General features: G+C 46.7%; 1 pseudogene; it reads right to left on the reverse strand.

Moving 5' to 3' along the window:
- Positions 1 to 9,742: 9,742 nt before the first annotated feature.
- Positions 9,743 to 19,144, reverse strand: LOC136491675 (pumilio homolog 3-like; annotated as a pseudogene).
- Between the last annotated feature and the right edge of the window lie 3,720 nt (positions 19,145 to 22,864).

A 22,864-nucleotide genomic window follows, 5' to 3' on the forward strand; every position in this document is an offset into this window, starting at 1 on the left:
TGGGTCGTATTAATTTTTTATTTATTAGTATTGTTTACCTTTTCCCATTTTCTACTATCAAATTTACTTCCTTCCATTTATGTCGTTTTTCCTGCTACGCTATGAGAAATGCCACCTTAGTTTTCAAGGTGAACATTGTTATATTTTCTTATTATGTAAGGGTCTGATTCAAACAGTTAGGTCTAGTTATTAGCTGAGATTAAAAATAAGATTAAATTAGCTAGAATTTGCTAGCTAGTGGACTAATAACAAGCTCGAGGACTAACTATAAAATTAGTCCATCTATTACCACCATATTTAAGTGGATAGACTATATGCACAATGTGGATGGCTCGAGGCTCATGGTTTAGTCTTTTCTTCAGAAATTGTGATGGATATGGGCCATTTGGTACCCTCTACAAGAATAAGTGTCGGTGTGAAAAGTGACTAATAAATAAATATTTATAGTTTTGTCGTACGTTGTGATCGGATGTGGCCTAGTACTCAATGACACAGAGTTTATACTGGTTCAGGCAACGTGCCATACGTCCAGTTCCAGTCGGTCGGTGACTTTATTCTTGAGCCCAGGTGTTTGAAGTTTGTTGTGGGGTTACAAACGAATGGGAATAAAAAGGGGGTGTTAAAGGTCTAGTCGGACTCTGAACCAAAGGGCCAAGAGTGACAGGAGCTCCAACGTGTGCTAAGTATTGAAACGTATGCTCTGTGTAGCTTTAGAGTTCTAGAGCTGTGAAGCTGTTCAAATGCTCCGAATGTCTAAAGCTTAGCTTAGCAGAGAGAGAGAGTCAAAAAAATGGCCTCTCTTTGTTGGGAGAGAGCGCATCCCCTTTTATAGGTGAAGGGGATGGCCTTACAAGTGAGAGAGAGTGTGTGCATGCATGCTACTAAGTCTTGTTGCCTACGCTGTTGGGTACAAGATGGTCATTGCCGCCTACAATACTGTTTATGTCAGACGCATGTGGCAAGCTTTATCGTGTTCACCTGGTACGGTAGATGACGGCGCCCACAACACTGTAAGGCAAATTTCGGCGCTCACAACAATGTTTGGGTTCTGATATGCTTGGAAGGTTAAAGAGCACCCTTTTGACATGGTCTGGTGGCACTGTCCTGCAGATGTGCAGGGTACGGTCCTGGGTATTACGGTTGACTTGAGTGTCTTGCCTTATCTGCTCCGCCTGATTCTCGGGTCCTCACCGAGCGAGCGACCCCTGTCGGTCGTTCCCAGTCGGCTCCGACTGTGTCGGTCGGAGTCGGAAGTTATAAGCAGAGGTTCAGCGTATTTCTGGTCGGAAAGGGGGTCGGAGTCGGAAGCGATTGTCGTCCCCTCTTTGGCCAGGCCTTCCGGTCGAAGACTGGATCGCTCTTCCGGCCTATCGTTAGATATCTGGGCCGGCCCAGAAGTCGCGTGTTGTTATAATGCCGTTTGCTGGGCTGAGCTTTCGCTGGAAAACGAGCCCATCGAAGATCCTGGGTTTATGAACCCGACAATAAGCTTATTGAATCATTATAGGAAGGTGAAATGACAGAGAATCTTTTCAAAAATTGAAGCAGTATACCTTGCAAAGTTGTATCGTTGCTAGCAAACATGGGTGTTAATCTAGTTTATACACGGTCTAAGCTTTCGGGAAAAAAGAGAGGAAAACTTCAGTCCGAACTCACTGCCGTTCCTTGTGAAAATAGACATTCATTTGCATAATTTTTGTAGTTTTGAAACATTCAGTTTCCAGAATTGTTCACCGGTCAACAGTTTTGTACAGTTGAGCTGCGCACGCGACTCCGTCCTCACGCCTCCTCCCCCCACGCGAATCCCTTTTTTCTCGGCGTTTGTTTCCCTCCTCACGACCCCTTCCTCACCCACCCCTGCTTCCCCCGCCGCCCCCGGCCAACGGCTCTCTCACCGCCGGTCGCGCTGCCCACTTCCTAGCCCCACCCCTCGACCTTGCCCTCCTCCTCGTCCTCGCCCCGCCGATGCCCACCGCCCACGGCGACCTCCTCCTTCCCTCCCCCATTCATCGCCGCCATGGCCATAGGCGTCTCGCCCCGACCTAGTCCGACCACCTCCTATGCCGTCGAAACCCTAATGTCGCCCTCCTGCCATCCCCACCGCCTGGATGGTTTGCCTCCCCCGAGCCCTTCTAAGCCCAGGGTTGAGCCGGGAGGTGGGGAGGCTTGCACGACCATCGGAGATGGGTCACGTGGCCGCTGGGGAGAGAGTACGTGGCCGTTGGGGAGAGAGTGCGTGGTCGCTGGGGAGAGCACGAGCGGCTGTCGAGGAGGCTACCATGGCCGCCGAGGAGCATCTACGCAGCACCCGGGAGGGGGGCGCGAATCGAACAGCTGGGCGGTTTCCACCCATGAATCGGACGGGCCGCGACGGTGTGCATGCCACACCACCAGATCGTGCGCGCTCGAAAATTAGCATTCCCGAATATTAATTGCTTCTTTGCATCATCTTGCAAATTCACAGTGAACTGACTCAAGCATCATGGCTCCACCAGATCGTGCACGCTCGAAAGTTACCTACACGATTGCATATAGTGTCAATTTACAAGGCTAACAACAAGGAATACATGCGTCAAAAAGTACTTGACTTAAACAGTAATTCTAGATATATTTCATTTCAAGACTTGTGGATCCACTGTGAGTAAATCCATATAATGTCTCCTAATTTTTTTTAAGTGTATGGCCCATAGTACTATCGTTGTCCATAAAAGAAAGCAATTCTAGGTGCATTCTCGATTAATTGTGTTTAAAGTTTGACCAAATATATAGATAAAAATATTAATCCTTATGACACCAAATGAATATAGTATGAAAACATATCTCATAGCAAATCTAATAATACTTACTTGATATTATAAATATTGATATTTTTATTTATTGTTAGTCAAACTCAAGATACTTTGACTCGGTACTATACTAGAATTGAATTCTTTTATGGATGCATGGAGTATTAATAACTAACTTCTTGTCTTGTTCCAGTTACATAAAAAAATTAAAATTTAAGGAATTGTTTCCTGGTTGTAAACTTGTTGCTAAATCACTAAATATGTTGGGTGTTAATCTAGTTTGTACAAAATTCATGGTTCTATATAAGGGTTTTTTTTGGGGGGGGGGGGGGGGGAGCCGAGGAAAAGTTGGTAGCATGAGGATTCACTTCAAGAGAAATTATTAGACATTCCTTGTGAAAATAAAGATATCAGTAATGTTGCGGTCCGAGCGTTCGTCCGTCCAGACACTTCTTCGTGGGCCGCGACACCAAACCAATTATCCCCTCTCATCTGCTCAGGAGTTTCTAAAAAAATCCCCTCGTCCACTCGTTCCTGCTCCAGGCACCGCCCCTCCCCGCGCCGCACCTCCGGACGCCCCTACCACTGCGCAGCAGGATGCTCTCTCTTCCCCGCTCCCTCCCAGCATGAAGCACCTGCTCCGACGTCTCTCCCCTGTGGTCGCCCCCTTCCCGCACTGCTCCTTGCCATGAGGCCTAGCCCCTTCTCGTGCTGCTCCACGCGCCCGCGCCGTACCACCACCCAGCGCCACGCCCCATCCACCTCGCCTATCGCGAAAGGGGAGGCAGGGGAGCCCTACACCCCCATCCACCTCACACCATCGGTAGGAAGGGGAGGCCTGCACCACCATAGTTCCCCACCAACCCATCCGACGCTGCTCCTTTCCCACGAGGCACCTGGACCCTTCTCATGCTGCTCCACACGCTCACGCCGCACCACCGTCCAACGCCACGCCTCATCCACCTCACCCGTCACGGAAAGGGAGGCAGAGGAGGCATGCGCCCCCATCTACCTCACACCGTTGGTAGGAAGGGGAGGCCTGCGCCACCACAGTTCCCACCAAGTAGGCCATGCCCGGTAGCAACGCTGTGTTTTCAAATGTTTCAGGCATTTTTAGACATGTTGCAAGCCTATATTTCAAGTGTTTCAGTTGTTTTCAGATGTATGTTTCAAGTGTTTCATATGGATGATGCAAATGATCAGGATGTCGCATATGTAGCAGTGGTTGCACGTGTATGATACAAGCGTTTGTCCCCAATGTTTCATCTGTTTTTTCCAGACGTATGTTGCAAGTGTGTTTATCTGGATGTTGCATATGTTTCACACATATGTTGCAAGTGTTTTATCTGGATATTGCGTATGTTTGCAATGGTTTTTAAGTGTTTTTTAGTTTTTTTTGCAAGTATTTTAGACGTATGTTGTAAGTGTTTCAACTGTTTCTGACGTATGCTGCATATGTTTAATCTGGATGTTGCAAAAAGTAGATCGGGATGTTACACATGTTGCAAGCAGACACGGGAAGCGGGCACAGGAGGAGGCGGTCCCACATGCATGCGGGAAGCAAGGCGGGCAAGGGCAGTCCTCAAGGAGCGGCGCGGGCGAGCATGTGGGCAAGCAGGCGAGCGAGCGGGCGGGCGAGCAGCGCAGCCGGCCAGCAACCGCAAGCGTCCGTCCGGACCTCCGGACGCTAGCGGTACCGTAAAGATATTCCTTTTAGAGCCTTTGGATCCCATAAATTGAAACCAATATCTAGAAAGTGTTTTCCATTTCATTATTAAATTACTTTCCAATTCCTGTCATTTGAGATATTCTACTAGCAGAAAATCTACACTAGTCAATAGTTATGCACACATGAATTTGCTGAAACTACAATGTCATCATTCGGTAGCCAAAATATTGCTCCTTTAATTGCATCACCTTCCAAATTCACAGTAAACTGACTCAGGCACCATGACACCACTAGTTTGATGGTAGACAAGAACTGATCGCAACCAGTCATTTCAAATTCATGAGATAACGTTGCAGCCCACCATATATTGCCTATCGTGCAAATTTACAGGACTAGCAACATGGCATACGTCAAAAGGTACTTGGCTCAAACAGTCTTTACACCTTCTATAAATTGGGTACCACCACGAAAGTACATATCGAACAAATCAAAGATCATTGCTTGCAAGGAGCTCCTTATAGCTGGTACGCCCAAAATAACACAACAGTTCTTTTGTAGCTCACTTCATATAATTTCTTTCGAGTTATAGTTTTTACTTAGTTTCAAATTATTGTTTTTACTATATATACATATAGACGTGACATGACATATATCTTGGTATACAGCAAAAGTCATGTACAAAGAATATTTTTCTCTTAGTAATATGTGCATATTTATGTATGTTCCTACTGTTGCATGAGCTTATATAGTACAAAACTTGACTACTTCTGATGATCTGTAAGTCAAGATTTATCTTTCAGATAGAGTCTCCGGCAAGAAAAAGAATCTATAGAACGAAGTGTATATACAGAGATAGATTACCATCTCATTAATACTTATGACTTGTATGCCCTCAGGTTAATCGATCAGGTTCACCAAGAGCAATGAAGATTCTTGTGTGTGCTGTTCTCATGCTGGTCCTCATCAGCAATTGCACTGCGGAGATGCCCCCTATAATGGCTGCAGAAAAGAGCAGCCGTGATGAGGTCGCAGGACGAGCAAAAGCATATGCTGCAACATTCAAGAAAAACGATGGACATGGAGAGCAGGAGGACAACAAACATGGAGAGCATGAGGACAACCATACCAAAGCGAAACCATGAGGACCCTTAATCCCGCTAGCCATGCAAGTATCCTGTACCTTGCTGTCCCCGTATGTATGTACCAGCACCTTATTACGATATTAATATATATAACAAATAAAAGAGGGCAAGGCTGTCCAAAGGGGGTACCATAGGGCACCTTTGGCACAAGTCCTAGTCCTAACTTGACACTCAGCTTTCGGAATCCCGCCAAACACTTAAAATACAACTGGATTCCGACACTTAAAATACAACTGAATTCTAGTGAGAAACTAAGAAGAACCACTTTTTCATTTACGCTACGAGCTAGGAGCTCAAAAAATAATCTACTCTCCATCGTTTTTCACTGCTCCTCATTCATTTATCACAGGAATCACTTCAGGATTGATTCTCACCTGCTCCCCACCAAAATCACTCTTTCTAAGAATCAAAAAGTGAAACTCAAGAATAAAAAATAAGAGCTCTACCAAAGTGGCCCATACTATGCAACCCCGTCCCCTCCTGCTTCCGTGTCACACATGTACATAGAAAAGAAAGAAATATTATCAGAAAAGATCCCAGAGCCTCGCTAAAAATTTAACAGATGAAACAAGCATACATAGCAATCAAGGAACGAGCATAGATTTTAAGGATCAGTGCTACAAAAGAGAAACTGTACGTCGTACGGTGGACCAACAGCACTGGAGCTCTACCGACTTCATCAGAAGACCAGCAGCACCAGATATATTACACAGCACCGCTCTCACCTACTACCAAAAGCTAACACTCCAGCACAATGTACATCTATTATCCACTGTATGTAATAAACTTGTACATGGCCAAAAGGATTTACAGTGCCGAAAACCTAGCTCTCATCTAACTACTGGGTTCCCGAAAACACCACACCTGGTTATATACAGGCAACATAAATCCTTGATTTATCTGCAAGTACCCTATTTAAACCATGTAGTAAAACCAAACTCTCCACGTCACTTGTGCCACCTGCTCGCCATATTTGACACCAATGCGTGAAAGGGGATTAGTGTGTAGTCGTATTTGACGCCAATGCATGCACAAAAAGGGATTAGTGTGTGTTTATCTATAGAATCACTAGGAACATAGATTTAGCCGGGTACTTGCTGTTGAATAGAATTACGAGCCCTAGTACATCTACTATTGCAACGAGAGACATAGAGGGGTGGAGTAGAAGATGGACGTGTCAAACCTGACACCGTAGTGGAAGATCCGCTCGCGTCCGCCATGGAGTCGATCTGCGCTAGGGCAGCGATGGTCGGGGAAGAGGACGTCGGTGATGGGTAGTGGCGACCGACGGTGAAGGCAGTGAAGTCCGGTGACGCAGTCCGGAGGCGGCACGGCTGGTCGCTTCCCGTCACTGGCTGCGCCCCTCTCTGATCGGATTAGAGTTTAGATGTCGGTGGGGAGCTCGGCTCAGGTCAACCTCATGATTAGAGCCGCCGGCCCCCACATCTTTTTATAGCGCAGGGTGACAGGGGCCCTCCAGCCATGGTGGGCTGGGAGTCCCCGATCAGGGCACGAATCAAAGGCCTAACTGGGCCGTTGGGTCCAGTTAGGATTAGAGATCAATTTAACAATCTCCCCCTTGATCTCTTTCCATCTTTTACTTTGAGGAGAACTGGTTCTGCTGAGGCTTATGCAGCATGGGACCCTTTTCCTTTGACTTTGAGGAGAAGTTAGCATTATTATTCTGTTTCTTGTTGTCTTTCAGATAATTGATAGTGCCACCATTGGCAGCTTTTATTCTCTCCTCCTCTTGCACACACATAGCCATGAGCCTCTCTAAGTCCCACTTCTTGGGCTGTATGTTGTAGTTGACAACAAAAGTGTCAAACTCCTTTGGCAAGAAAGCAAAAATCAGATGGATAAGGAACTCATCTTTGAGAGCCAGATCCATTAGTTTTAGCTTGGATGCCAGATTGCTCATCCTTAGTATGTGCTCTCTTATGCCACTATTACCAAAGTATCTCTCTGTCACCAGCTGTTTTATCAGCTGGGTAGCATATGTCTTTGAAGAGCCAGTGAACTAACTCTTTATGTCAAGGTACTCGGTGACGGTGTCACACTCTAGGATTGAGCCCACAATTGCAGGTTCAATCGCATTCTTTATCACAGCCAAACATTTCTTGTTGGCAGTGATCCATTTCCTATGCTCAAGGTCATAGGGCATCTTTTGGGATACAAAATCCCTTTCTTTTGTTGCCCAAGCGGCATCAGCCTCGTTTGTCTCCCTCACCGGTGTCACAGGCTCAGTGGGACACGGTGAGTTGACTACCCAGTCCACCTCAGCCAAGATAAATGCCAGGTCTATCTTTTTCTTCCACTCCATGTAGTTATCACCTTTGAGAGTGGAGATCTCTTTGATACAACCCATCAAGTTGTATTTGTCTGAAAACACAATTCATATCAAGTGAGAACATAAATAATAACAATAACAATTGCATGCCTTAGTTCCAATGTTGATCAAAATTAAAACATACAATTGTCTTCTACAATAATTCTACATCACCGTTGGACAGAAATAGAATTAATACATGATAAAACATCATAATATTGTCATTAATCAATGTTGGTCAAAATAATAACAATATCATAATAAACTAAAATATATCCATTTTTCAAAATTAAATTCTCTCGTTGGTTCGAATTTAATAATGAAAATGACAACTTTAAATACGCAGCGAAAAAAGGAATTCAATTCAGTGAATTTTACCCACATGGAAAAATCACCTTTTCTAATTTCTTTTGAGCCAATTTCCATTTTTTCAATCTTCTAGGAAAAAAGAAAAAAACAAAAATCGGCTCGCGGGCTCATTCAGCCTTTCTTGGCCCAAAAACCGGCAAAAGCCGGCTCGGCCCACCTCTCTGCGCGCGTAGGCCGCACCCAGGCCACAATGTGCGCTTGGGCCGGTAAAGCTCCATGCGCTCGCACGCTCGCCTAGGCCACGATGCGGCCCGTGCATCTGGCGCCGTTGGATCTGATCGGACGGCTGCGCGGCGTCTTCGGGCGAACGAAACTGCCCCAGCCGCGTCGGCCAAAACCCTAACTGCCATTCGGTCTTCTCCTCTCCCTTCCCTCTCTCAGCCGAGTGAGCCCGAGCGACGAGCAAACGACGACGAGAGCGAGCAGAGAGCCCCAGCGCCGTCGCCGACCCCCTCGTCGGCGTGCGTGCTCCCAGCAGGTGAGCGCGCCACCGTCGAGCGGCGTGGCCGCGGTGCCCCTGTGTCTAAAGTCCGGCGAGCAGCTCCCCCAGGCTCGGCCTTCTTCTCCCCACGCGCTGGTCTGCACAACGGCGAGGTAAGCCCTCTGGGTCTACCTTTTCCCCTTTTCCCCTTCTTTGGATCTTGTTTGCTCTTCTCGGTTTTGACCGATTGGGATGGGTTAGGGTTTAACTATGTTAGGGTTTCACTATTCTTCTTCCCCAGAGGGTCTCTACGGGTTTAGGGTTCGGCTCTCATCTACTTAAGGCCGAAACCCTCTTCTTCTTCTCCTTTCCTTAACCCAGTTAGGGTTAGGGTTCAACCGAACCCTCTATTCTTGTTAGAGCCGCACTGGATCTAACCTTCTTTTTCCTTTTCTAATTGGTTTACCCGTTCTAGATCTAAAACCCTAGAAACCGATGGCTCTAGTACCATTGTTTTATCTATAGAATCACTAGGAACATAGATCTAGCCGGGTACTTGCTGTTGAATAGAATCACGAGCCCTAGTACATCTACTATTGCAACGAGAGACATAGAGGGGTGGAGTAGAAGATGGACATGTCAAACCTGACACCGCAGTGGAAGATCCGTTCACGTCCGCCATGGAGTCAATCTGCGCTAGGGCAGCGATGGTCGGGGAAGAGGACGTCGGTGATGGGTAGTGGCGACCGGTGGTGAAGGCAGTGAAGTCTGGTGACGTAGTCCGAAGGCGGCGCGGCTGGTGGCTTCCCATCACTAGCTGTGCCCCTCTTTGATCGGATTAGGGTTTAGATGTCGGTGGGGAGCTCGGCTCAGGTCAACCTCGTGATTAGAGCCACCGACCCCCACCTCTCTTTATAGCGTAGGGTGACAGGGGCCCTCTAGCCATGGTGGGCTAGGTGCCCCCGATCAGGGCGTGAATAAAAGGCCCAACTGGGCCGTTGGGTCTAGTTAGGATTAGAGATCAATTTAACAGTGTGTGCCTATAGCTGTACAGTTTGTTGGCTGCTGATGTTGGCCACTCAGGGATGCCATCCTTGCTCGCTTCTCTGAAATCAGAAACCAGAAAATGTTTGGTTCATCAGTATAAGAGTACACTGAATTCTTTCTTTTGGCATCGCGATGTAGACTATTTGTTGTCTGCTTACCTTGTGTAATGATTAGCATCTCGACATGTGCCACAATGTGCTTCCCATACGTGTAATTCTTCAGTTCATTCAAGTGTAGTTTGTGTAGAAAACTATTCGAATCATATGGTCATAGATCTAGCCAGGTACATCTTATAAATGGATAGCATGTCCTAATACATGATCTAGACAGAGATTAGAGGGAGGAGTAGTGCTAGGTTACCGACCATCGTAGGCCACTGCCATGGGCGTTGTGTCGGTGTCTACGCGAGAGCAGCGACGGTCGGTGAAGACGGTGTCGGTGATGGGCAGTGGCGACCGGTGGTGAAGACCGGTGGTGGCGCAGTGCAGTGGTGGCGGTGACGCAGTCCGGTGGTGGCGTGGCTAGTGGCTTCCCATCACTGGCTACGCGCCCTTTAGATTGGATTAGGGATTTCGGTGGGGAGCTCGGCTCAGGCGAACCTCGTGACTTGAGCCATCGGCCCCACCTCTATTTATTACGCAGTGTGACAGGAGCCCTCCAGCCATAGTGGGCTAGGCGCCCCCGATCAGGGCGTGGATCAAAGGCCCAACTAGGCCGTTGGGCCCAGTTTGGGATTAGAGATCAATCTAACAATCTCTCCCTTAATCTCCTACCATCTTTCAATTTCATATCATTTACTTTTGTTTATTCCATTATAGATTAGCGCATAGAGCATGTTTCATCGTCACAGGCAATTGTCGATAGATTTAACAGCTACAACACACCACTCTGTTCTAAAATAGATACTTAACTTTGGGCCTTCTTCTGTCTAGGAATTATAGGCTTTCCCTTAAATCCATGCTAGCTATATGTTCTCTGAACACGTTGGGTGGTAAGCCTTTTGTAAGCGGATCCGCGAGCATCTTTTCGGTACTTATATGCTCAAGACTTATGACATGGTCCTAGACTTTATCTTTCACAACATAATACTTTATATCAATGTGTTTGGCAGCACCACTTGTCTTATTGTTGTGAGCATACTATACTACCAGATTATTATCGCAGTATAACTTAAGTGGTCTATAAATGTCGTCAACCACCTTCAAACCGGGTATGAACTTCTTTAGCCAGTTCACCTGCCCCGTTGCCTCATAACACGCTACAAACTCAGCATACATTGTGGACGATGTAGTGACGGTTTGCTTTGAGCTTTTCCATGAAATAGCTCCCCCTGCGAGAGTGAATACATATCCAAACGTGCATTTTCTATCATCTCCCGTATAATCAAAATCTGAATATTCCACTATATGGAGTGAATCAGATCTTCTATACGTCATCATGAGGTTTTTTGTTCCTTGCAAATAATGCAAGACTTTCTTTACTAATTTCTAGTGTTCTGTTCTAGGATTGCTCTGGAATCTGCCAAATAACCCAGTAACAAATGCCAAGTCAGGGCGCGTACATACTTGAGCATATTGCAAGCTTCCGACAGCTGATGCATATGAAACCGCTTTCATTTGATCGATCTCATATTGGTTCCTAGGGCATTGAAAATCCCCATATCCGTCGCCCTTGACTATAGGAGTAGGTGAGGGACTACATTAGTGCATACTAAATTTCTTTAAGATCCTTTCTATGTATGCCTTTTGTGACAGTCCTAATACCCCTTTACTTATATCTCGGTGAATCTCGATCTCTAGAACGAATGAGGCTTCACCAAGATCTTTCATATCAAATTTTGAGGACAAAAACTTCTTTGTCTCTAGTAGTAGACTAACATCACTACTAGCAAGTAAGATATCATCCACATACAGAGCAAGGAAGATAAACTTCCCATTCTTAAACTTTGCATAGACACAATTGTCCTCTACATTCTCTTTAAACCCAAAATTCTTTATTGTCTGACCAAACTTCAAGTACCACTGTCTTGAAGCTTGTTTTAATCTATAAATGGATTTCTTTAGGTGGCATCCCATTCGTTCTTTTCCTTCCATGACAAACCTTTCGGTTGTGCCATGTAAACATTTTCCTCCAAGTCCCTATTGAGAAATGTCGTCTTTATATCCATCTGATGTAATTCTAAATCGTAATGTGCCACTAATGCCATTATAATTCTGAAGGAATCCTTACTTGAGACTAGAGAAAAGGTCTCATTGTAATCAATCCCTACTCTTTGCATAAAGCCTTTTGCCACAAGTCATGCTTTTATGTCTCTCTATATTCCCTTGAGAGTCAAGTTTTGTTTTGTAGACCCATTTACAACCTACTGTTTTAGCTCCTTTAGGAATTATTTCTAAGTCCCAAACTTTATTGGCATTCATAGATTTCATTTCATCTTCCATGGCCTCAAGCCACTTTGATGAATGATCACTTCTTATGGCTTCTTCAAATGAGGTAGGATCATCCTTCATTTGAAATTTCTCAGTGTTGTATACTTCATAGTCAATAGGAATAGCTGATTTTCTAACTCTTTGAGACCTTATAGGGGCCTCCACATTTGGCACATCTTCTGTTTGAGGCTGTTGTTGCTCCCCCTCATATGTGGCAATAGGTTCTATAGGATCCTGAAAAATAGGTTCCTCATCGTCATTCATTGTTGCCACAGGTGGAATAACAACAGGTGCTGGCACCATAGTATCTTGCACTGTCGGTGCAATGATAACAGGTAGTGAGAAAAATGGCTCATGAATCATCAGAGTGAGCGCATACACCCGCTTCTCTTCAAGATCAATTTCTCGAGTTACCATGCTCCCCTCATCATTTCATCCTCTAGGAAGACTATCTTGTTTCCACAAACTTTGTATGTCTGTCTGGACAGTAGAAACGAAAACCTTTTGACTTTTCTGGGTAGCCAATGAAATAGTAACTTACTATTTTAGGATCTAGCTTCCCACTGTTTAGGTTAAATACTTTAGCCTCAGTAGGACTCCCCCACACATGTAAGTGGTTTAGTGAGGGTACTCTTCCTGTCCATAACTCATACGGTGTTTTGGGCACCGACTTACTTGGTACTTTATTGAGAATATGAATGGCGGTTTTTAACGCCTCCATCCATAGGCTCAACAGTAAGGTGCAGTAACTTATCATACTACGCACCATATCCATTAGGGTATGATTGTGTCTTTCAGCTACTCCATTCTGTTGAGGTTCGCTCGGTGTAGAATACCGGGCTACTGTGCTATTCTCTTGTAAGAACCTTGCAAAAGGTCTAGGAACTTGGTCATATGGGGTATGCTGACCGTAGTACTTCCCCCATGGTCGGACCTGACTATCTTAATCTTTAAATTGTGTTGGTTTTCAACTTCTTCCTTAAATATCTTAAATTTATCCAATGCTTCTATTCTTTCTTTGATTGGATAAATGTAGCCATAACGGGAGTAATCATATGTGAATGTTATGAATGAATCATAACCATCCACACTCTTTACAGGAAACGGACCACTGATGTCTATGTGAATAATCTATAAAATTCCTGAGCTTTATTTGGCATCTTTCTTAATTTTCTTTACATACTTTCCTTTTATGCATTCTCTGCATTGTTCTAAATCTAAGAGCTCTAATGGAGGAAGAGTATTATTCTTAACTAGTCTTTCTATTCTCCCCCTCGAAATATGGCCTAAACGACAATGCCATAATTTTGACGACGCATCATGAGCTCTCTTTTGTTTTCTATTTACATCCGCAGACGAGGATACATTCTCATTGTCGCACGCAATGTTCCCATCATCGCATACAACATTCACATCATCACATAGTGATAACAAATAAAGCTTATTTTGTAAGATAGCAAGACCAACACATGCATTATTAAATGCTATCTTACATTTGCCATTTCCAAAATGGCAATCATATCCATCATTGTTCAAGCATGAAACACTAATCAAGTTTCTCTGTAAAAAGGGAACATAAAGTACATCTCTAAGTAAAAGTGTGAAGCCATCAACAAGCTCTAGAGAAAGATCGCCAACGGCTTCAACATCTGCTCGGACTTCATTTGCAACTTTAACGTGTCTTTCTCTTCTTTGCGTAGTCCTCATCGAATGGAATCTCTGTAAAGAATTAGCAACATGAATAGTTACACCTGAGTCAATCCACCAAGTAGATATCGAATACTGTACATATAGGGATTCATTTATGAACGTAATAATGTTCTCACCTTTCTTTGTCATGATCATCTTTAAGTAATCAGGACAATCTTTTTTATAATGTCCCATCTTCTTGCAACAGAGACACTGGTCTTTCTCTACTGTGAACTTGTTCTGCTGAGACTGATACAGTATGGGACCCTTTCCCTTTGACTTTGAGGAGGAGTTAGCATTATTATTCTTTTTCTTGCTGTCTTTCACATAATTGATAGTGCCACCATTGGTAGCTTTTAATCTCTTCTCTTGCACACACATAGCCATGAGCCTCTCTAAGTCCCACTTCTCGGGCTGTATGTTGTAGTTGACAACAAAAGTGTCGAATTCTTTTGGCAAGGAAGTAAAAATCAGATGGATAAGGAACTCTTCTTTGAGAGCCAGATCCATTAGTTTTAGCTTGGATGTCAAATTGCTCATCCTTAGTATGTGCTCTCTTATGCCACCATTTTTAGAGTACCTCTCTGTCACCAGCTGCTTCATCAGCTGGGTAGCATATGTCTTTGAAGAGCCAGTGAACTGACTCTTTATTTTATCGAGTTACTCGGTGATGGTGTCACACTATGGAATTAAGCCCACAATTACAGGCTCAATCGTGTTCTTTATCACAGTCATATATTTCTTGTTGGTAGTGACCCACTTCCTATGCTTAAAGTGATAGGACATCTTTTGGGATTCAAAATCCCTCCCTCTAGTTGCCCAAGCGGCATTAGCCTCGTTTGTCTTCCTCACCGGTGCCACAGGCTCAGTGGGACACGGTGAGGTGACTACCCAATCCACCTCAGCTAAGATGAAGGCTAAGTCAATCTTTTTCTTCTACTCCATGTAGTTGTCACCTTTGAGAGTGGGGATCTCTTTGATATAACCCATCAAGTTGTATCCGCCTAAAAACATAATTCATATAGTGAGAACATAAATAATAATAACAATTGCATGCCTTAGTTCCAACATTGGTCAAAATTAAAACATATAACTGTTCTTATACACTAATTCTACATCACCGTTGGGCAGAAATATAATTAATGTATGAAACATTATAATATGACTATTATCAATGTTGGTAAAAAAATAATAATATTATAATTTACTGATTAAAATTGACTACTCTTCAAATTAAATTCTCCCGTTGGTTCGAATTTAATTAGAAGATCATTAACTTTAACATTGCAGCGGAAAAAATAATTCAATTTAATGAATTTTACCCACAGGAAAATTCTCTTTTCTATTTACTTTAAGTCATTTATCCATTTTCCAGGAAATAAATATTTACTGGAAAAAGAAAAAGAAAAAATTGATTGAAAATGAATATTGTTCTTTAGCCGAGCTAGCAAAACGGCCTGGCCCACTGTGCTTGCGAGCACGCTGTGCTTCCCTGGCCACAACCTGGGCCTAGGCCGCCAAAGCCGCACGGCCGCGCACGCCTGCCTGGGCCGATCGTTGGCCCGATCGATCTGCACCGTCCATCTTAATCCAACGGCCACGCGCGCGTTTTGCTCAAAATAAAAGCCGACGCCTCGCGCCCATGGGGAAAACCCTAATCCATTCTCTGTTGCCCTTTCTCTTTCTTTGCCTCTCTTCTCAGCGTAGCGAGCAGCAACCGAGCGATGACGAGCGCGAAGATGGCGCCGTCGCCGGTCCCCTCGCTGGCGTGCGTGCTCCCCAGCAGGTGAGCACGCCACCGTCGAGCGGTCTGAGCGACGGTGCCCTAATCCCCTCCAAAACCCTAGATCTGACCCGACCACTTCTCCTCCTCCTCTGTCTCGGTCCTGTGACGGCCCAGAGGCGATGATGGCACCATCGCCGGACCTCTCACCGGCGCGCGCGCTCCCCAGCGGGTGAGCGCGCCGCCGTCGAGTGGCCTATCCGCGGCGCCCTTTGCCCGAGCACCCGCCCGCGCGCTGACGAGGCGGCAGCATGGTGCGGCGGCGAGGTAGGCCTCTTCCCCTTCCCCTTTTCTTTTTCTTTGATTTTCCTTTCTTCTTTTCTCGGATCTATCCGATTTAGGGTTGGGGATGGGGTTAGGATCGAGATTAGGGTTTGGTTAGGGTTAGGGTTTCACCGTTGTTCTTCCCCGTGACTGATTCGCGGGTTAGGTTTCGGCTTTGAGATCCAAGACCCTTTCTTTTCTCTGATCCGAACGGATCTACTCTGTTTCTTATCATTCACCCGTTCTAGATCTAAAAACCCTAGAAGACCTAGCTCTGGTACCATTGTTGAAACTATTCGAATCACATGGTCATAGATCTAGCCGAGTACATCTTGTAAATGTATAGCATGTCCTAGTACATGAACTAGATAGAGATTAGAGGAAGGAGTAGTGCTAGGTTACCGACCATCGTAGGCCTTCGATCCAGAGGCGTCTGCCATGAGCATTGCGTCGGTGTCTGCGCGAGGGCAGCGACAGTCGGTGAAGACGGTGTCGGTGATGGGCGGTGCCGACCGGCGGTAAAGACCGGTGGCGGCGCAGTGCAGTGGTGGCGGTGACGCAATCCGATGGCTTCCCGTCACTGGCTGCGTGCCTTGTAGATCGGATTAGGAATTTCGGTGGGGAGCTCAGCTCAGGCGAACCTCGTGACTTGAGCCACCGGCCCCACCTCTATTTATAGCGCAGTGTGACAGGGGCCCTCCAGCCATAGTGGGCTGGGCGCCCCCGATCAGGGCGCGGATCAAAGGCCCAACTGAGCCGTTGGGCCCAGTTTGAGATTAGAGATCAATCTAACAGTTTGATGCTTGAGAGGATCATCTCTAGGTATTTATCATCACATGTCTGAAGGACTCGCTATACAACATAGTTACCAAACTGATCCTTCATCAATTCCTGCAAAACAGATGAATATAGTCATGAGTCATGAATGAAAAATTGCATTAGCTATAAACTCCAAAAATTTAAGAGCGCCATCAAACTTTTTAGACTCCCAACATGTGTATGTACACGGCATGCATGCTCAAACAGAGTAAAGCCAAAGCACCATGTGTATGTACAACATATACATACTACCTGTGCCAATAGAAATCTAGCAGCTAGTGCCCAGAATACATAATATTCCACAAGGCTCTTATGAAATTAGCAACAGATGTGAAAATAATTCTAGCTACACAAGAAAAAAAGCAATAACCATCGTGCAACACAGCATGCATGCTCAAACAGAGTAAAGCCAAAGCACCATGTGCCATCAATTATTGTCATGAAAAAATACAGCCATGACATGAATTAGGTAAAATTATGCAGATGTAATCTTAATGTCTTGAAACACTGAATCAAGCATAAAAGCAGAATGGTTTGTCTATGGAATGCTAAATGTACCAGCTTATAACAATATAAAATAGGACAAACCTGAAATGTTTGACCAGATGAAATGATTTCCCTAATAAGGCTATCACGTTCTTCAGGAGTTCCAACAGCCAAACATTTCTCAATGACATTAGAAGCAAACTTTTGCTTGCTCAAGATGACCACTTGCCCTGAGAGCTTTTGAATGATGGATGAACGCTCTTCTGGTTTCCCGTGTTCCAACACATGCTATAGAATGTTCGAAACAGATTTCACAAAAAAAAAGTTAGTACAGCAGAGGCAAATGCAACAGATTATAAAAGCACAGCAGAGAAATTAGCTTGATTTTGCTCAAATATCATTAACATAGTTCCTGAGTTCATTGAAGTGAATATTCCAGTGTACCATGGAAATCAAAAGTTAGATATTCAAATAAACACATATAGGAATAGAAACAATTTACATACTTGAACAACATAGTTCCCAAATTTATCATCCGTCAAATGGAAGGTCTGCTGCACAATTTCATTCATGATAGCACTTTGAGTCACAGGACCATGGCAATGCTCCAGAACTCTCTATAACAATGAAATTAGTTAGTACATGGAACAAGACTCATCTTAAAAAAAAATGCAATGATGTGTTATGTACCTGAATGACTCTGCAGCCATATTGATGGGTACACAGAACAAGAATTTGTGAAAGTATAGGATCAATAACAAACGGAATGCGGTCTTCAGGAACACACTCAATGCATTTCTGGATCACATGGTTACCATTTTGATCACCAATACATTTCAGAACATAATTCTTGAGCTCATGAACAATGTCGATCTTTCGATCCATATCAACTACCTCCAAAACCTGTTAATAATGGACAACAGATATTATCTCATAAAGCACCACAGGGACAGATTAAACTTCATCGGACGTGGTGCAGGAGATCATCAAAAAGAAATTAAAAAATCATAATGCATCTGCTTCTAATACCATTGGATTTCAAAAGGATCACAACAATTTACTGTGGATAATTTGCCATAGATAGTAATAACAGGACTAAGGAGATTCAAGCAAACGTGGGCAGCCCACAAGATGACGTCCGTTAAGGCCAGAGTTAATATAAATTGAGCTGGCAATGCAGCTGTAAGCAGAGATTTCCAAGAGTGAATTTAACTGTTGTTTCCACAAGCCAACGAATGAGGTTACAACGACCAAATTAATCATTTGATTGCCACATGATGACTAGTAAATCCTATAGTGAAGCCAATCCTCAAACCAAAAACCATCTACCAGTCGGCTAGACCCTTGAGTTTTCCGGTGAAAGTTCAGCAATTTAGGACATAAATCAGATAAAGCAAACCATAACAATGCCACATGTGAAATGAAGAGGCTGTTTGAGACCATAGCAAACCATAACAATCCCAGGACGGACATAGGTCCCCTAGAAATTCCCAATGAAGATCCTCTTGAGATCCGCCTAGTCGCGGATGCTGTCAGGTAGGAAGCACTGTGGGAACGGCGCTTTCTGGATGCGACGGCCAAAGGCCCATGGTCCCGGGCCGTCCGGGCTGGGACTCTGGTCGTCCGGTCGGCGACCATGCCTGGGGCGCGTTTCCCCGCTCCCCTCGATGGTTCGGCCAGGGCCCGTTCCGCCGCTCTCACTGCCTCTTGATGGACGTCATCATCACGCCGGGCTTGACGCCGATTGTTGATAACGCTGCGAGCGTCACGGTTCGGCCCGAGCCATTCGCGCACAGGTGGTCGGTGTGGAGCGGGCGCCGGGTTAGGCTGTGGTGCAGCCACGGCCTCCTGTTCCACGCCCGGCGACTGTAGCGGCGAGCGGATGGAGCGATTCGACTGGTGCGCCCCCATTCCCCCGATGGGGAAAGAGGCCATGAGCCGGTGTCGCGACGCGGAGCTGTTCGCTTATAGAACGGCGGCAGTTTCCACCAGCATCTGGAGGTTCTGGTGGATCGCCTACTCCTGGGGGTCGATAGGCTCGGGAAGGCGGTGTAGAAGCATCACCGCAGTGGCGATGTTCTGGCCAGCCCGAGCGAACTGTGGGGGATCGTTTCCTCCGTCCAGGATGTTGCGCTGGACCTGACGGGTGTGACCCCGAGCGCCGCTCGCCGGGTTACGCACGTGTGGCGCAGCGTGCTGCGCCGAGCGCACCAGCGCAGGTGGCAGTTGGCTCTGCCGCCTTTGTCGGAACTCTTCATTGTGCTTCTGCGCACGAGCAAGGGCCTCCGCACAAGGGTCCCGAGGGGTGTGAGCATACAGAGATTCTGCTACCACTGGTGGCTATCTCGAAGTGTTCACCATAGCGCACTCTTGGGACAGAGAGTGGCCAAGTGCCACGTCGCCGATGCTGGAGCCATCGCTTTCAACCTCATCATCCATGTGGTCGTGAAAAGAGGCAGGAGCCTAGCCCACCATCCCCATGAATTCGGATGTGAGAGGGGGCGACATCAGTGTCCTTCGAAGCCCCCATGCATACGCGTCTGTGGGGGACGTGAGGCCATAGGGAAACCGGTCGCATGGCGGTTGCGGCGGGGGCAACGAGGCCCCTTCGGAGAATCGGCGAAAGGTACTCACCAGCAAGTAAAGAACAATATGTACGTTACTCACAATGGGGTTTGAGCCCAACGTGGGCTCGAAGCAAAGCGTAGGTGTCTTGTCATTGAGGTCATCGGGTGGCCCAGAGCCAACGAAGGGCGCTCCTCCTCTGATGGGCGCTGGGACAAGTGCCACCTTGTGGAGGCGAAGCACACTGAGCTGGTCGGTGATAAAGTCCAGGCTTCCGAAGAGGAAGGTCTGGAATGGCTCAAAAACGGGAGGAACCCACATCCCAACCGGTGGGAGCATGGGAAACTCTAGCGAGCCAAAACGAATCGCATCGCTTGAGCTCGTCATATCGAAGATGGTGGAAAGGTGGGCCATCCGATGACCACAAGCGTGAACGCAAAACATCCTCCCCACGGACAGCGCCAACAGTCAGTGCAAAAAGTGAGCAACAAGTAAATATTTGTAGTTTTGCCATGCATTGTGATCAGATGTGGCCTAGCACTTAATGACACAGGGTTTATACTGGTTCAGGCAACGTGCCCTACATCCAGTTCTAGTTGGTCGGTGACTTTATTCCTGAGCCTAGGTGCTCGAAGTTTGTTGTGGGATTACAAATGAATGGGAATAAGAAGGGGGTGTTAAAGGTCTAGTCAGACTCTAAACCAAAGGGCCAAGAGTGACGGGAGCTCCAACGTGCACTAAGTATTAGAACGTATGCTCTATGTAGCTTTATAGTTCTAGAGCTGTGGAGTTGTTCAAATGCTCCGAATGTCTAAAGCTTAGCAGAGAGAGAGAGTCGGAAAATGGCCTCTCTTTGTTGGGAGAGAGCGCATCCCCTTTTATAGGTGAAGGGGATGACCTTACAAGTGAGAGAGAGAGAGAGTGTGTGTGCATGTATGCTACTAAGTCTTGTTGCCCACGCTGTCGAGTACAAGATGGTCGTTGGCACCTGCAATACTGTTTATGTTAGACGCATGTGGCAGGCTTTATCATGTTCGCCTGGTATGGTAGATGATGGCGCCCTCAACACTGTAAGGCAAATGTCGATGCTCACAACACTGTTTAGGTTCGGACATGTCTGGAAGGTTGTAGAGCACCCTTCTGACATGGTCAGGTGGTACTATCCTATAGGTGTGCAGGGTATGGTCCTCAGTATTATGGTTGACTTGAGCGCCTTGCCTTATCTGCTCTTCCTGATTCTCGGGTCCTCACCGAGTGGGCACCCTCGGTCGGTCGTTCCCAGTCGGCTCTGACCATGTTGGTCGGAGTTGGAAGCTATAAGCGGTGGTTCGGCATATTCCTGGTCAGAAAGGGGGTCAGAGTCGAAAGCGATCATCGTCCCCACTTTGGCCAGGCCTTCTGGTCGGAGACTGGATCACTCTTCTGGCCTATCGTTAGGTATCTAGGTCAGCCCAGGAGTCACGTGTTGTCGTAATGCCATCTGCTGGGCTGAGCTTTCGCTGGAAAGTGGGCCCATCGGGGACCCTGTGTTTGTGAACCTGACAGGAGCCCCTGAGCCCTTTTGGGACTTCTACGAAGTCATGAAGGGACTGTTTATACTCGTTGTACAAGAGCAACGGGTGGGTGTAAGAACGCAAGTCGCCATCGAGCGCGACGGAGCATGGCCCCAGGCGTTGGACCAACAATCCAGCAAGTTGATCAGCGGTCATATAGGGAGTGGGCATCATAGTGACCATGCATCATCATTGTGGGTCGATGTGAGTCCCTTGGCATGACATGTTGTAGAGACAGGTCGTGCTGAGACATGACCACTCCCTACATGATGCCAGAAGTTTGACCTAGGGTTGTACATTCTGGCCTATAGTGGTTGGCGGTGGCATGAGCTTCCATTAGGAACCATGTCCGAGGGATCGGGTGAGGTAGAGCCAGCCCTTAGACATCAGGCGAGGCAGAGCTAGCCCGCAGATATCAGCCGAGGCAGAGCCTACCCTTAGGGGTCAGTCGAGGCGGGGCCATCCCTCAGACATTGGGCGAGGTGGAGTTAGCCCTTAGATGTTGGGTGAGGTGGAGCCAACCCTTAGACATCGGCCAAGGCGGAGCCTACCCTCGAGGGTCAGCTGAGGCAGGGATAGCCCTCGGATGTTGGGTGAGGTGGAGTCAGTCCTCAGACGCCGATCGAGGCGGAGCGTACCCCCAGGGGTCAGCCGAAGCAGAGCTAGGCAAGAGGTGTAGCCTTGGTGGTCCTAGAAATTGCCTAAGGGATTTTTGGACTTGCCAGCGGGTGCGCGCGAGTGCACTCGGTGGGTGTAGCTCCCGAGCCCCCGGGCGATTCAGGTAGAATCGTCTAGGGTTTTTTAAACTTTGCCAGCGGGTGCGAGCGAGCGCACTTGGTGGGTGTAGCTCTTGAGCCCCTGGGTGATTCGGGTAGAATTGCCTAGGGGGTTATTTGACTTGCCAGCGGGTCTTGAGCCATCATTTCTAGGAGCACAGACCCAGGCGTCGGGCGCCAACCCAAGCATCGGGCGTGGCTAGGGGGTCAGGCGCGACAGTGCACGAACCCAAGTGCTAGGCATTGCCGAGGGGTTGGTCTTGTTTCGTGCGTTACCCCATCCATGACTTCCACAACCAGAGGGGCTAAGCTAACATCGCTTGGCTCGATGGCTCGAGTGACGCGCTTAGTGAGCTCTCTAACGGGTATGTCCGAGTGGAATCCGAGTCCGTTGTTCATAATAGGGTCGGCATAGCCCTCATGTGGTATTCCACTACTCCTTAACCCACCTCCCAGCAGATGCCTAAGCCATTCCAAAGACCAACTCAGGTGGCCCACTGGCCTCCCCTCGATGGAGATTCTGTGGGCATGGTTCGAGGTTAGGATCGAACAAGAAGGTCGAGATGACCCTGTCTGCTTCTGAGCAGATCGGGCGAGGGCCACTAGGGCTCATCTAAGTTTTCTCCCCTGGATCTATTTGACACGAGGTGGCCTCAAGCCCTTTGCAGGCTGGCCTTCGAACCCTGGTCGATCATTGCTCATATCGAATGAGGCGACTACCGCTTTGTGACGCAACA

The sequence above is a fragment of the Miscanthus floridulus genome, chromosome 11 (genome assembly GCF_019320115.1).
Source record: "Miscanthus floridulus cultivar M001 chromosome 11, ASM1932011v1, whole genome shotgun sequence".
Taxonomy (NCBI): Eukaryota; Viridiplantae; Streptophyta; class Magnoliopsida; order Poales; family Poaceae; genus Miscanthus; species Miscanthus floridulus.